Source organism: Schistocerca americana, chromosome 2 (assembly GCF_021461395.2).
Source record: "Schistocerca americana isolate TAMUIC-IGC-003095 chromosome 2, iqSchAmer2.1, whole genome shotgun sequence".
NCBI classification, from domain to species: domain Eukaryota; kingdom Metazoa; phylum Arthropoda; class Insecta; order Orthoptera; family Acrididae; genus Schistocerca; species Schistocerca americana.
In genome coordinates, this window is record NC_060120.1 from 546,739,571 (window position 1) to 546,755,378 (window position 15,808).

General features: G+C 45.3%; 1 pseudogene; it reads left to right on the plus strand.

Annotated features, from left to right (window-relative positions):
• Window positions 1-214: 214 nt before the first annotated feature.
• On the plus strand, window positions 215-332 carry LOC124597690 (annotated as a pseudogene).
• Window positions 333-15,808: the final 15,476 nt, after the last annotated feature.

Here is a 15,808-nt window from a genome sequence, read left to right on the forward strand (position 1 = left end):
AGTTTTTCTATCTGCCAATTTTCCATTATGATTTTTGTGAATTCTTTGAGAGAATTCGGTCCAAGTTTCTGCCGTAGTTGTGTGATGGTACAATGTTCTCTTGAAGCTATGTTATTTTTGAGTTTGAAAATATGCCCGTGTATCTCTTCTGGTGGTGATTGTAGGGATTCGGTGCTGGTGCAAGTCACGATTTGCTTAGGGTATGTTGATGGGTGCCAACGGCCTTGCCGCAGTGGTAACACCGGTTCCCGTCAGATCACCGAAGTTAAGCGCTGTCTGGCTGGGCTAGTACTTGGATGGGTAACCATCCAGTCTGCCGAGCGCTGTTGGCAAGCGGGTTGTACTCAGCCCTTGTGAGGCAAACTGAGGAGCTACTTGATTGAGAAGTAGCGGCTCCGGTCTCGGAAAGTGACACAGCTGGGAGAGCGGTGTGCTGCCCACATGTCCCTCCATATTCGCATCCTGTGACGCCTGTGGGCTGGGGATGACACGGCGGCCGGTCGCTACCGTTGGCCCTTCATGGCCTGTTCTGGAGGAGTTTAGTTTTAGTTTTTAGTTTTGAGGAGTTGATAAAAATATCTTGCCGGTTCCCGACAGTCTTTCTAATTGGCCCAAGGCGAGTTTTTCGTCTGATTTTCTGAGACATCAGTGTTAAGGGGTATAGCCTTGGAATATTTGTGCAAAAATCGTATAGAAATTTCGCGTGTCACAGGTGCGCGAATTTTTCTTCGGTGGAGTCCAGTCGTTCACCCATATATTTCCTCTTGGTTTGCCTAATGTTTTTTGTCACTTGTTTTCTGATTTCAGAGAAGTTCCGTTTATTTTCTCGTGTTTTCTTACCGCTATACTTACAGAAATCTTCGTTACGTCTTTCTACAGCTTTTTTACATTACTTCTGAACCCCATCAGTAGCGTCTGGAGTTCATTTTCAATCTTCGGCCTTTTTTGTGATACTTGTAAATGCAACGCACTGTTATGTGCATTTCTGTCAGTACTTCGTACCTATTTTAAAGGTTTTCTGTTATGTTTCATTAGCGTGTTGTGGATTTCCATTTTAGTGCCCAAGGAATCAGTCGTTACATGTTCATTACTTTTGAATACATTATGGGAGAGGCAGTGATCAATGTCTTACAAATATTTACTATTAAAAACAGTCTTGATCACGATTTATTTATCAAGGTGACCGGTTTCGACCACTACTGTGGTCATCTTCAGACCACTGAGTAGGAACCTCTTTCTGTTGGAGAATCACTGTTACATGTTCAGTTGGCTCATACCGACCTCTCACGAAACTAACAGCACATCCCTAGATTCGTTTCATTTCTGTTGTTACACCTATTTGATAATAACTCCAAACGCTGGAACTACTGGTCGCTCCAGCATTTTCTATGACAGTTTTTTATAGACGCACTATACTTTCCCAGAATCTTTTCAACAGTACAAAGTATTCATTTACATTGCTTGATACTGATATTACCTGTTCACAAAGTTTCATATCATGTCTTAGTATCACATGATTAATGAGCAAAACAAATCTCAGACGTAATTAGGCATTGAATTAAATTCATTTGCCTCAAGTGAAAATTGTACTGGACTGGGAGTCGAACCCAGATTTCCCGCTCTACTCGAGTGGTCTCTTAATCACTTCACATATCCGGACACGTTTCCCTCGCAACCCAAATTCTCACATTGTCGCACACTACACATGCAGTGTTCTGTCCAACGTGCCTTGACGGTAATGATAAATGGGTCCACACTATGTTCAAAATCTTGCGGAATCAGGAAGTTGCGAGCGATCAGGGTAATGGCCGGTGGACGCTACATGTTTAGTGCGCGACAAGCAGAGAATTAAGGTTGTAAGGGAAGTGTGTCCAGATAGCCGAAGTGATTAAGGTGATCACTCACGTAAAGCGGGAAATCCGGTTTCGAGTCCCGGTTCGCCACAAATTTTGACATTTCGCCACCTAATTTATTTCACTGCCCAATTGAGGTCCGTACTTCTCCAAAACTCACAAATACATGGTCACTGTATCAAAAATTGGTGTCCGTTCTGTCGAACATGTCCAACAGAACGGACACTACACATATAATAATTCTTAATATTACTCATTAAACAATGTGATGTGATCAAGGTGATCACACCAACCATCAAATTATGAACTGTCATCGAACTATCATCGGTTTTGGAGCCTTTATTGGATTTTTATGACAAATTTCAGGAGAAATGTATCAGTCTGAACGTAATATAGCTGAAAAGCTTTACAAAACTGGAAACTTACAGATCATGAATATTTTTATAAATATGTTATGAAAACACATCATGTTTGTGGCCTATGGTACAGGAAAATTTCCTAAGAAAAGACATGTGAGTCAACATTGTTTCCCTTAAAACATAACGGACCATTTCAATTATACAAGGGCTATTCGGAAAGTAAGGTCCAATCGGGCGCGAAATGGAAAACACTATGAAAATCAAACGAAGCTTTGCACAGACGTTATGGGCTGTCTCTCTGGTATGCCTGTCGATCGCATCAAGAGGCTCTTTTAAATTGTGAGCGCACTGTGAGCGAGTAAAGATGCCTAGAAGAACAGGATCTCCCGCCAAGTATGAGGGCCCGCTGAGAGGTTTCGCCTCAAGGTGAGCAGTCCACATAACACAACTGCCACGCACTTCTTCGTGGAAATTCTCAGCCTCACTGTGCAGGGGTAATGAAGACGCCCCTGCAGTCTTTTCGATGGGAAGTTTTCGATCACACACAAAACAGCCCTAATTCTAAGGTGCTGGACATGAAGACAACACTCGGGAACAGACAACGCACTATAGACCAGTGTAGAGAATTATCGGAAAGCACAGATGGTGCCTTCTATGACGAGGGAGTCGGGAAGTTTGTATAACGCTGCGACAAATGTCTAAGTCGGAGCGGCGACTATGTAGAGAAATAGCTGTAAGCTGTAGCTAATTCTGGCAACTAAAACATTTTTTTTAAATTTTTATACTGGTTTCTGTATCGTCAGTGATCGGACCTTACTTTCCGAACACCCTCGTATGTTACTATCTAAAACGTTATCTGCACTGTTCTATAAGCTTGTAACAGGAATCGAAGAGCACCCTGCATGCTGTCCAACAGGCGCTGATAAAAAAATATTCTACCGCGTTTTTAGTTACCAACGCCGTGTCATGAATAGACCATTCTGGGCCCCAAGAGAAATCATCAACTTAATGTACACAACACAGTGGGAATCAGTATCATGGGCGAATGCGGGATAAAAAGAAAAACTGCATTTGCAGCAGTAACGTGTAAAACTTCCTGGCAGATTAAAACTGTGTGCCGGACCGAGACTCAAACTCAGGACCTTTGCCTTTCTCGGGCAAGTGCTCCACCAACTGAGCTACCCAAGCACGACTCACGCCCCGTCCTCACAGTGGCAGAGCACTTGCCCGCGAAAGGCAAAGGTCCCGAGTTCGAGTCTCGGTCCGGCACACAGTTTTAATCTGCCAGGAAGTTTCATATCAGCGCACACTCTGCTGCATAGCGAAAATCTCATTCTAGTAACGTGTAAAGGTGGGAGCTGTCATTGCTCCTTACATGCCAAGAGATCAGGGAGGGCTATGCCAGCGCGGAGAGCAATCCACTATCTACATCTGCCTGAGACACTCTCCATCACACTATTCATATATTCGGAGTGGAAATGATTTCAGTCCACCCACAGTGCAGTATTTACGTACAGATATGGCGGTAAAGTCCATCTCTCGAGAGAGTGGAATGGGACTGAGTTCCGGTAGATTTGTAGGTCGCTCCGTCCGCACGTTATCCTCACTCCTCAATGTCTTTGCGATGTGAAGGCTGTTATCGTCCACGAAAACTCATTTAGGTCGGATACAGTACATTCCTCTGTGAGAGACATTGCCACGTAGTTATTATATTCTTGCAGGCTTATAGTACCAGCCACAAGTCAACATCCACCATAACCGAAGTACACATGTGTGTCATGTGTTGTATGATGTTCTCCTTACTCCTTGCATCAGCTGGGTACCAGTGACTAACAGAGCCAATCACTAATAGAGCGCGGAATGTACAGTGTGAGAATCAGCGGTACACAATGTAGCGCCGCGCTCGATTAGCCGAGCGGTCTAAGGCGCTGCAGTCATGGACTGTGCGGCTGGTCCCGGCGAAGGTTCGAGTCCTCCCTCGGGCATGAGTGTGTGTGTGAGTTTGTTCTTAGGATAATTTAGGTTAAGTAGTGTGTAAGCTTAGGGACTGATGTCCTTAGCAGTTAAATCCCATAAGATTTCACACATTTTTGAACACTGTAGCGAGCATACCGCCCGCCACTCTGGCGGGTTCTGCGGAAAATCTGGATGCTCAAAATGCTGACAAGGAATGAGACAATTCGTTTAGAAGTAGCTGACATGTTCCTTTTTACCAGTTTCTCTACTGGTCTTATATCCTGTGGTACAGATTCCACAGCCTTCATCATATGCAATCAGTTTTTCCTCCGGTAAAAACGAAAAGTCGTATAATGTTCCATACTGATTTTTTACGCTGGTATGAGACTACCTGGTACATCAAAACTTTGAGCCGGACCGGAAATCGAATCTAGAACCTTTTGTCTTTCGCTGGCAAGTACATCGATAGCTTAGCTAATAGAGTACTTGTCAATGAAGGCAAAAGGTCACAGGTTCAAGTCCCAGTCCGGTTCACAGTTTTTTAATCGCATGATACTGTTAGATAATAGGAATAGCTTTCCATTCTTGCGAACAATGAAACCTTTCCTTCATAAGTTGTTAATATTGAAGATGTGTATGTACGGCCTAAGTGACTGTGATGAGTACACACGGAGTTTCGGGTCATGTTCGTACTCTTATGACAGTGAGACGGGGTAAACCCCCGGCTGCTGCCAATCGCGCCGCTGAACTTAACGTAGCTATTCGACAAACGGATTCGCATCAATAGTTTCACGTGCTCCCGCTCCATGAAACGTTCCGGGGAAGTTTGAAAGTTAAGGGAGGACAGTAGCTCAAAGTTTGGTAATCTGCAACTGTGCATCAGCACCACCGAATTGAGCTCCACCGCGCCGCACTATGCAGGCATTCCTCGTGTAAATGCTACTTTTTCCCACCATGAATTTACATCTCATGTCACTAACGTGATGACATTTTTACCCGCAAGAAGAAGAGAAGGGGAAGCATTCAAATAAGCGGTTGGTTATGCCCTAGTTTCCCTAAACCACATAATGGGAATATCAAGAAGTTTCCTTTCCAAAGGACATAGCCAATTTCCTTACCCATTCTTCTCCAATAAAGGCACCTACTTCGTCCCTAATGGCCTCGTCGACGACGGGACGTTAATTCTTATCTTCCTTCCTTCTAGGAGAACAAATCACCTTCCATTATGATTCGTACCAATTCCTCGGCAGGCCTCTTCTTTACAGCCAAGAGAACCGAACTACACAAATTTCTTCGACAGCCTACTGATGTCACAGCCTTTAGGCCGTCTGAATCATTTTGCCGCTGTCATAACTTTTATGGTTTACCGTTAGGGAAGCCATCTGTCAGTGGCCTCTGCCATCGTGCTCTCAACATCACGAGGCGATTTGCACAGAGAGAGCGAGGGGAGAAAGGGGTCTGCAACTGCAAAGAGAGAGGGGACTTATTCCACTTCCAAGTTACCAAGTCTTAGCACAGTGCTGTTGTGCGTCACAATACGTGCGTTCTGTCACCATTATCACTGTCCATCACTACACAAGCAAAGCCACCCGCAAGATCACTAAAACTCAACGGCTGCCAGCGATTGGAGGACGTGCATTCGCAGAACAGTTCAAAACGTAACACGGAGAATAACAACACTATACAGAATAATGTAGGGATGCCATTTGTCTCACCGGACAAAATACGTATCAGACACCACCATAAAAATGCTCACTGCTCTCTTAGGAGCGCTGTAGACAGTGAAATGTGTGTGAAATCTTATGGGACTTAACTGCTAAGGTCATCAGTCCCTAAGCTTACACACTACTTAACCTAAATTATCATAAGGACAAACACACACATCCATGCCCGAGGGAGGACTCGAACCTCTGCCGGGACCAGCCGCACAGTCCATGACTGCAGCGCCTCAGACCGCTCGGCTAATCCCGCGTGGCTGTAGACAGTGAAAGGCTGGTACTTTCTTTCGTGTTAGAATTAACTGAATTTAGCCCTTTTTGTGATAATCGAAACAAAACAGATGGGTTTACATCGAGGGAATATAGCTGCCCAAACCCTAACCACAACGCACTCTGGAGAAAACGGGAGGCTAATAGTGATGCATGGCTAAGTTGCATTACAGACTTATCTGTTGGTGCTGCATCTTCGGAGTCCATCAGCACATCCTCGACCTGTTAAACGTAACTATCCTTATCTGGAGTGCAGCTTCCAGTACGCAGTACTCCAACATATGAACTCTGATGATTAATTACTGTAAGGCGACAATACTCTGGGAGAGATCTGCACACCTGTAAATCAATAGTAAACTCTGGTAAAATCGTAATATATCGTTGGGACCCAGTGTCCTCCAGGTGTCCATTCGTTCCATGAATCGCACAAAGTTACAAGTGCGTTTATCAGAATTCACGGAGCTCTCGTGATAGTAGCTACTTCCGATTAACACGCAACACGGCACTACCGCTCCTAAGGAACAATGACTTACATACCAGTTTTGCAAGTCTAAGCTGCCACAACTCTGCACGGCATATGATTTATGATCTTTCCACGCGGGAGTTAAAACCACAGAACCAGGATGGTTTAGGATCTGCTGGCAATCAGTGACCCGTTATTCTCCAAAACACGAAAAATATCTAAAGCTGATGCTGCGGCCAAGAAGTCATCAGTGACAATATAGCCACGATACTGAAGCAATACAGTCTGGAACCGCTACGGTCGCAGGTTCGAATCCTGCCTCGGGCAGGAATGTGTGTGATGTCCTTAAGTTAGTCAGGTTTAAGTAGCTCTAAGTTCTAGGGGACTGACGACCTCAGAGGTTAAGTCCCATAGTGCTCAGAGCCATTTGAACCAAACTGAAGCAGTAGACAACAAGAGAGGACAGAGCATCCCGCCTATTGACATGAGCTGGATGGCGTATCGCACGGTATAAGATTTTCCCATCATCGACCATCGTCTAGGTGTATGTATATTCTCACAAATCAAAATATACTTTGCCAACAACAGTCAGATTCACTACCCACACAAATGTGCTTGATTATTCGTTGTCAACTCAACATGAGCAAAAGAAAGCTTGCCACTCCAAAAAGGTGCAGCTGACGCTCGTCACCCATCCGACCTCTGGCAACACCAGCCGCGTTGTCTACCTCATTGCTAATCTTCGTGCGCTGCAGTAACGTCAGACAGTCCGCCTTAGAAATGTTAATATATCCCATATTATAATGGTTGACTTCGATGGTGCCAGTGTAGATACAAGACGCAATTTCTCGTACCTCCAAACTCGGACAATCCATAATCTTATGATAGATTATTTTTCCTTTCTCCTTCTGGGCTACCTTGGAACTGCTGCCCTAGGTCGTAGCTGAGGGGTGACCGTCCCCTCAAATTACGCCGTGTTTTTACGTTTGTCGCCGTTAATGTTGTCTTCCAGGTGCAAGAGTCTGAACTCACGCCAAGCTGACTTGAGATTTTTGTGTGCACCTACGCTCTCTTGCTCGACAATGACTTCTTGCGGCCTCCACCTTCTACCTTGAATTCATATTACCATGCTTAATCAAAATTAAAATATCTCGTGATCCATAGCTCGGAACACGCTGCAGTTTCCGCCAATACCACTTTAATAAACGTTTACATCCATCTGTTTCCACCCGATTTCTTCTTTCGACCATTATTTTAATCTTCCAGTTTATCAACTCTGAGATAAGTGTGCGCTGTGAGATGGCACACCAATGCCACTTCTCAATGTGATCCCTCACGCCTGATGTAAGTCTTGGCAGTGAAGTGCTCTGTATCTGCCTGTTGGCTGTATGGAATCGGCACCATAATACAGGTCAACTTCGAGACGTGACAGAATGGCGGAAAGAAGTTATCATGTTGGACCTGCCCGTAACCTGGATAAAGTTGTCCCTTTCGTTGGTGTATAAACGTGGACTGCCCAACGTCTCTACATGGAATTGTGTGCCATTCACAGCCATGTAGCACAGCGGAAGAATAGCCCTCGTTGGAAGTATGCAACCCGACAGAGACCAGAGAAGTGAGTCGTATCACTAGTGACAAGCAGTTTCAGACGCGACAGGAATCTCTGCTGTCAGTGAATGCACATTCATCTCAGCCGGTTTACAAGCGAATAATGTGATGGTAACTGCATGCGATGGTCTTTTGGAGTCGAGTACCTTGCAGAAGGTCATTACTCACGAGCGCACATTAATCTAAAGATCTTCAATAGTCCAAACAACAAAACAAACTGAATTCGTTTGTTTTGGTATGTCGAGTGGCGATTTTCGCCTCTTTTTTTTAGGTGAAGGAAGGCTTCCTGTGTACCAGGAGCCCAATGAGGCATTTAACCTGCTTTGTTGGGCTGGTGTATTTGGGGCAAGAGGTGGTTCTGTGATGTTTTTTGGTGTATTTCGTACCTTGTTTTGGGTCCGTTCATTCAGATTACCAAGAACTTCAACATGGCTGTTTATTTCAACATCCCTGATGGCAAAGTGTAGCTTTTTCTTTCATATCTTCATGATGAGTATGCCGAGTATGCTGTGGAGACCCCCATCTTCCAAGACGCCAATAGCCACTTTCACAGTGCTACACGCCTACATTCTTAATTTGACTAAAACTCGTGCACCCTATAACACCTCGACTATGGCTCTTCGGAACAGAAGGTGAAATATAGCAATCTACATTCTGGATACTTGGTAGCTCTACGGGATCTGATCATCACTCGGTGGTTTCAGCTGTATACACTGAGGTGACAGAAGTCATGGGATACTTCCTGATATCCTGTCAGAGGCAGCCATTGTGGCCGAGCGGTTCTAGGCGTTTCAGTCCGGAACCGCGTTGCCGCTACGGTCGCAGGTTCGAATCCTGCATTGGGCATGGATGTGTGTGGTGTCCTTAGATGAGTTAGGTTTAAGTAGTTCTAAGCCTAGGGGACTGATGACCTCAGATGTTAAGTCCCACAGTGCTCAGAGCCATTTGAACACTTTTGAACCACATCCTGTCAGACCTCGTTTGCCCAGAATACTGCAGCAACTCGACTTGGCGTGGACTCAAGTCGTTGGAAGTGCACTGCAGAAATATTAAGCCATGCTGCCTCCATAGCCGCCCATAATTGCGAAAGAGTTGCCGGTGCAGGATTTTGTGCACGAACTGACCTCTCGATTATGTCCCACAAATGTTCGATGAGATTCATGTTGGGCGATATGGGTGGCCGAATCATTCGCTCGAACTGTCCAGAATGTTCTTTATACAAGTTGCAAAAAATTGCGGCCTGGCGACTTGGCATCGTTGTTTGGGAACATGACGTCCACGAGTGGCTGCAAATGGTTTCCAAGTAGCCAAACATAAGTATTTCCGGTCAATGATCGTTTCAGTGGGAGCAGAGGACCAAGTCCATGTCATTTGAACACAGTCCACACCATTATGGAGCCACCACCAGGTTGCGCAGTGGCTTGTTGACAGCTTGGGTCCATGGCTTCGTGGGAACAGCGCCACAGTCGAACCCTACCATCTGCTCTTACCAACTGAAATCAGGTTTCATCTGACTAGGCTACGGTTTTCCAGTCGGCTAGGGTCCAATCGATATGGTCACGGGCCCAATAGAGGCGCCGAAGGTGATGCTGTGCTGTTACCAAACGTACCCGCGTCGGTAGTCTGCTGTCATAGACCATTAACGACGTTCGTCGCACATTCTACCGGATATGTTCGCTGTACATTTATTTCATGTAATGTTGCTTGTCTGTTAGCTCTGAAAACCCTACGCAAATGCAGCTGCTCTAGGTCCTTAAGTGAAGGCCGTCGGCCACTTCATTGTCCATAGTGGGAGGTAATGTCTGAAATTTAATATTCTCGGCACACTCTTGACATTGAGAATCTCAAAATATAGAATTCCCTAACGATCTATCACATGGAATATCCTAAGCGTCTACCTCCAACTACCATTTTCGCGTTCAAAGCCAGTTAATTCCCATCGTGCCGCCATGAACACGTCGGAAATCTTTTGACATAGGGAACATCAAATTAAACACCTTTCAGGCGTATAATTTCGAAACTTACTACGCCATCTTCAGGCCCCCTGACCGACGTATAGGAAGATTCCAGACTCAGTTCAGGTCAAAAGGGGGGCCACATTCAAAGACTGGTATCTGTAGATTTCTGCTTGATAAAGCGATCACTTCAACCATCATCTACCGACTATTTTCACATGAGTCATCTGACGAGGGGAATCTCCATACCGTAAATCACGGATTTTGATGCGCTTCAAATATGTTGTAGAGGCACTTACGCTGAGTACCTGGCTATCCTGTTTTTTAGCGTCGGGCCTTGGTTTTTGAGAAAATCGATTTTGAAGTTCTTTGCGCGCTTTCTATATCCGTAACATTACATATATTCCGAGCAAATCAGCATAGCGCTCCGCAAAAGTTGACGGCTACCGCGCTGGAGATACCGTGTTCGAATCCTGCTCGCGTTGTGTTTTCTTTTCAATATCGAGCGAATTTTTCAATTTTATTTCAAAGAATATCAACAAACAGTCTAAGGTGTGCGAAATTATAAAGATATATTAAGTTATTAATTTTTTTCAAATATTCATTCCGTTTGTGGTTCGCATCATATTCTCCCAATTCATCTTCTTCGTTGAAATCTATCAGTTCATCATCAATAATGGTCTGTCTTTCGGCCAAGAAATCATGTATTGCGATACATATCCATCGGCAATTGCAACGGAATTGGCAGAGATCACTCTAGGCGGTGTATTCGTTACGAGATTCAAATCGCGGAGTAGATTTTCGGCGTATTTAATGGCATTTGTGATTTAGCCTTTTGATTCTTGGTTCAACTCCTCTACTTGTGGATCTTCTTCTGGCTGCACTACTGCAGAAACACTTGGTTCTTCCATTTCACAGAATTTTCTAACACACGGAACTAGAGACGCTTTGCGAGCAACTGACACTGTAGTTAGATGAGAAAGTAAAGGAATGCAACTCGCATCCTCATTGGCCGCAGCTGCGAGCTGGGGTTCCCGTCACAGCTAAGGCCCGTCTCACACGGAGCAAGATTCGCTGTAAGATTGCTGGCTCGCGCGACGGCTACGTTGCGGGCTCTGTCGTCTGCTAGCGGGCTACCTTGCTGCGAACCTTGTTAAGATTTCCAGGGCAGGTCAGGTGCTATTTTTCTTGTAAGGTTCCCTGCGTACTACCGGCGTTGGCCAATCATGAGACGTTTCGTTTGTGACGTCAAACGCGGAAAGCTTGGGCGGGATGCCTTTGTTGATAGTCGCTTTTCTGCTGTTGCGAGGTGCAGTAGCAAGTTCTTATAATTATTAAATAATGGCACCGCAGTGGTCCAAGAAAGTTATTGAAGCATTGATATTTGCTTATAGGGAAGAACAGTGTCTGTACGTCGTGAAAAGCGCAAACTATTATAATAAACACTTGCGTGCAGAAGCACTCGAAGGAGTTGCAAGTGCCGTGTGTCTTGTTCGACCATATACGACGAGCAAGGAGTGCTATAGCAAAATGCACAATTTACGTACTTAATTCTTCTGAATCAGAGGCGAAACTATACAAAGCAGTTCTTCAAATACCAAGACATCCATTCCCATAAAATTTGCAAAGTATGTACGATACTCTATCCTATAAAATAAAGTCGTATATAACAGTCATTATTGGTATATTTATAGAGTGAAACAGTAATGAAATGGCGATACTTTTCAAACAAAAGTAGGTGTTATGCGAACTAACCTCAACTCTTTATGAAGCATGGAGAGCACACCTTTTCCAGCGTTTCTCCCCTTAATCAAGTTTTTCGTCCGTTCTTTCTTTCTTCTTCTCTCATTAGCATGCATTTCTGCATCGTTTAGCACCAAAACAGCTAATAACGCCGGTTTGCTCTGAACATCTGTACCTGAAGCAGCCATCTTCGTTCGATACAACATGCAGCCGATCACAACGCAACTAGCTGTCGATCTTGCACCGTGGGAGAGCTTCGGCATGGAAGATTGCCGGCTCCTTTCCCAGCAAGCCGGCAGGCATGCACTCCATCTCGCAAACTTGCGGCGAACCTTGCTGCGTGTGAGACGGGCTTAACGGTATTCGCGGGAGAGGGGATGACAACGGGCGGAGATCGATTTCAGGTAACACAAGAAGCGACCGTTGTACGAACATTTGGAACTCCAACTGCGAACCACAAACGGAATGAATAAATGGCTCTGAGCACTATGGGACTTAACTTCTGAGGTCATCAGTCCCCTAGAACTTAGAACTACTTAAACCTAACTAACCTAAGGACATCACACACATCCATGCCCGAGGCAGGATTCGAACCTGCGACCGTAGCGGTCGCGCGGTTCCAGACTGTAGCGCCTAGAACCGCTCGGCCACTCCGGCCGGCACGGAATGAATACTTGAACAAATTAATAACTGTATATATCTTTATAATTTCGCACATTTTACATTGTTTGTTGATATTCTTTGAAATAAAATTGAAAAATTCTGTCGATTTAAAAAAAAAAAAAGTATACGAGCAGGATTCGAACACGGTACCTCCAGCGCGGAAGCCGTAAAGCTTTACCGCTGCGCTACGCATACTTGCTCGTTGTGAGTGTAATGTTACAGTTATACAAAGCGCGCAATGAACTTCAAAATCAATTTTCTCAAAAACTAAGGCCCGTCGCTAAAAAAAACTGGATAGCCAGGTAAGTGCCTCTACAACATATTTGACTCGTATCAAAATCCGTGATTTACAGTATGGAGGTTCCCCTTGTGAGTACAAATGACAGCTCCATCAATGCACTGCGCTTTTGTACCTTGTGTACGCGATACAAATGCCAACTGTATGTGTGGATATCGCTATATGAACAAACTTGTGGACTCTCGTCATCTACGCATTGAGGGCACTGCGAGGACTTGAGGCGATATGACATTGTAGTGATGTGTGCCGGGATGACAATTTTTTATTTCGTATGCTTACCATCCTGTCACTTATTATGTCGATGTATATCGACACAAACTGGAATCTTTGAAGTATCGCGTTCTCTGCACCAAGCGGGCACGAGACACGGGGGCGACAGAAGTTCGCGATTCGCGACGCCGTGGGTGGAGGGGCGACCGCGACGGCGTGCCTGCTGCAAATGGGGCCACTAGGCGGCAGTTAGCGGCCGGCCGACCTGGTCACGCGCCGCCACAACTTCGCCCACTACTGCAGCTTGGCGACACCGAGCGCCAACGCAGCTGTCCCACGTCTGCATTGCTAAGCGACTGCTCCGGAACCAGGTACCGGTTAAAGGTTGCCTACCCAACGGCTACCAGAGACAACAAAAGTTTCATTTCCAATACTTCGCGTAATTATAGTCCGAATTTCAAAATTTAAATTGCTGCCATAGTCTTCTCATTGAAAGGTATAATCTTACGTTAAAACTGATGACACAATAAGACAAGTATCACAGGTAGAAACTGTGTGTTCGTCTCGAGGTAGCGTAACAGACTTCCCACAAATACGCGGACTTCATTCATATACTATTTAAAAATGAGAACACTTAGTAGCCACCCCGTTAGCTGAGTGCTCAGTGCGGTGGAATGCCACGCCAAGGGGCCCGGACTCCATTCCCGGCTGGGGCAGAAGATTCTCTCCGCTCAAGGAGTGGGTGTTGTGTTGTCCTCATCATCATTTCATCGCCATCTCCGACGCGCAAGTCGCTCAATGTGGCGTCGAATGCAATAAGTACACTACTGGCCATTAAAATTGCTACACCAAGAAGAAATGCAGATGATAAACGGGTATTCATTGGACAAATATATTATATTAGAGCTGACATGTGATTACATTTTCACGCAATTTGGCTGCGTAGATCGTGAGAAATCAGAACCCAGAACAACCAACTCTGGCCGTAATAACGGCTTGGATGGCGTGTACAGGTACAGCTGCCCATGCAGCTTCAACACGAAACCACAGTTCATCAAGAGCAGTGACTGGCGTATTGTGACGAGCCAGTTGCTCGTCCATTGACCAGAAGTTTTCAATTGGTGAGAGATCTGGAGAATGTGCTGGCCAGGGCAGCAGTGGAACATGTTCTGTATCCAGAAAGGCCCGTACAGGACCTGCAACATGCGGTCGTGCCTTAGCCTGCTGCAATGTAGGGTTTGTATTTTAACTACATAAAATATTTTTTCTTCCAAAATTTGAGTGATTATCTGCATTGTTGTAACGATATTCTGTATATCAAGACTGTTTCATATTATCCTCCAAATGAAACTTCTTTAAATTTATGAGAAAAAGTAGCACCACAGCTGTGTCTTGAGAATCGCTTTTTTGTCTCACACGACTAGTTTCAGTGTCATGTTATCGCCATCCTCAGGCTCAACAATGCCAAAACAGTATTAGATTTCCTTGCCGCATTTATTGCGAAGTGCTTGTTACTAGTACATGTGGGGTAGCTCTTCTGAGGAAGTGAAATGGCTCTGAGCACTATGGGACTTAACATCTGAGGTCATCAGTCCCCTAGTACTTAGAACTACTTAAACCTAACTAACCTAAGGACATCGCACACATCCATGCCCGAGGCAGGATTCGAACCTGTGACCGTAGCGACAGCGCGGCTCCGGACTGTAGCGCCTAGAACCGCTCGGCCACAGTGGTCGGCCCTGAGGAAGTCCCTCGTCCATACAATAGGATGGACATCCATAAATTATTTTTAATTTTTTTTGTGGTAAGTTTCTTAAATTTTATGAAAAGAAATACAAACACGTATTGTCAGATAGTTGGATTTTATGAGAAAGTGCGTTTTAGAGCTAGAAATAAGTTTGAAAAAATGTGCGTGAAATCTTATGGGACTTAACTGATAAGGCCATCAGTCCCTAAGCTTACACACTCAACCTAAATTATCCTAAAGACAAACACACACACCCATGCCCGAGGGAGGACTCGAACCTCCGCCAGGACCAGCCGCACAGTCCATGACTGCAGCGCCTTAGACCACTCGGCTAATCCCACGCGGCTAAATAAGTTTAGATTGGAGATAAAAACTAAAAGGTAAATGGTATTCCATTGTAGTGCAACTTCGTCTATATGTAGATGTAGCAAGTAGGTGCTTTTCCGGATAAAGTTACCATCCGTTGGAAAACCCCGAGCACACACGAATTCCCTTCGAACTGTCTGTGGACCGGTCCGCTACTTGACTGCTGTGAGTCGATGAATCCCCAGGGACTGTACGTCAAGTGAACTTGGCCCGGAAAGAAAGGGCGAGTAACCGTGAGAGTTTGCAGCCTCGCCGGCGTCGCACGGCACGCGCATTATTTACGCGCTGTTTGCCGAGTCGATACACCGTCTTTCAAAGGGCATCCTTAAACTTGCCGGCGCGCGCCCTTTGTTCTATTTTTATTGTGTGTAAACCGTGTTTAACGTCTGCTGCGGCCGCCGCTACACGGCGCGACTCCGCGTTCTGCGAGGAAATTAATGTCCCGGGACACAACTCTCAGACTCCGACGGCTTTATGGCGCTTACAAAAATTTTAGGGCCGAACTCGTAATTCGTAACACTGCAACGTTAATTTTCGCGTAATGCTGTGCAAAACGGCGCTACAGATCCACTGAAGAAGGTTGTATAAATGGATGCCAA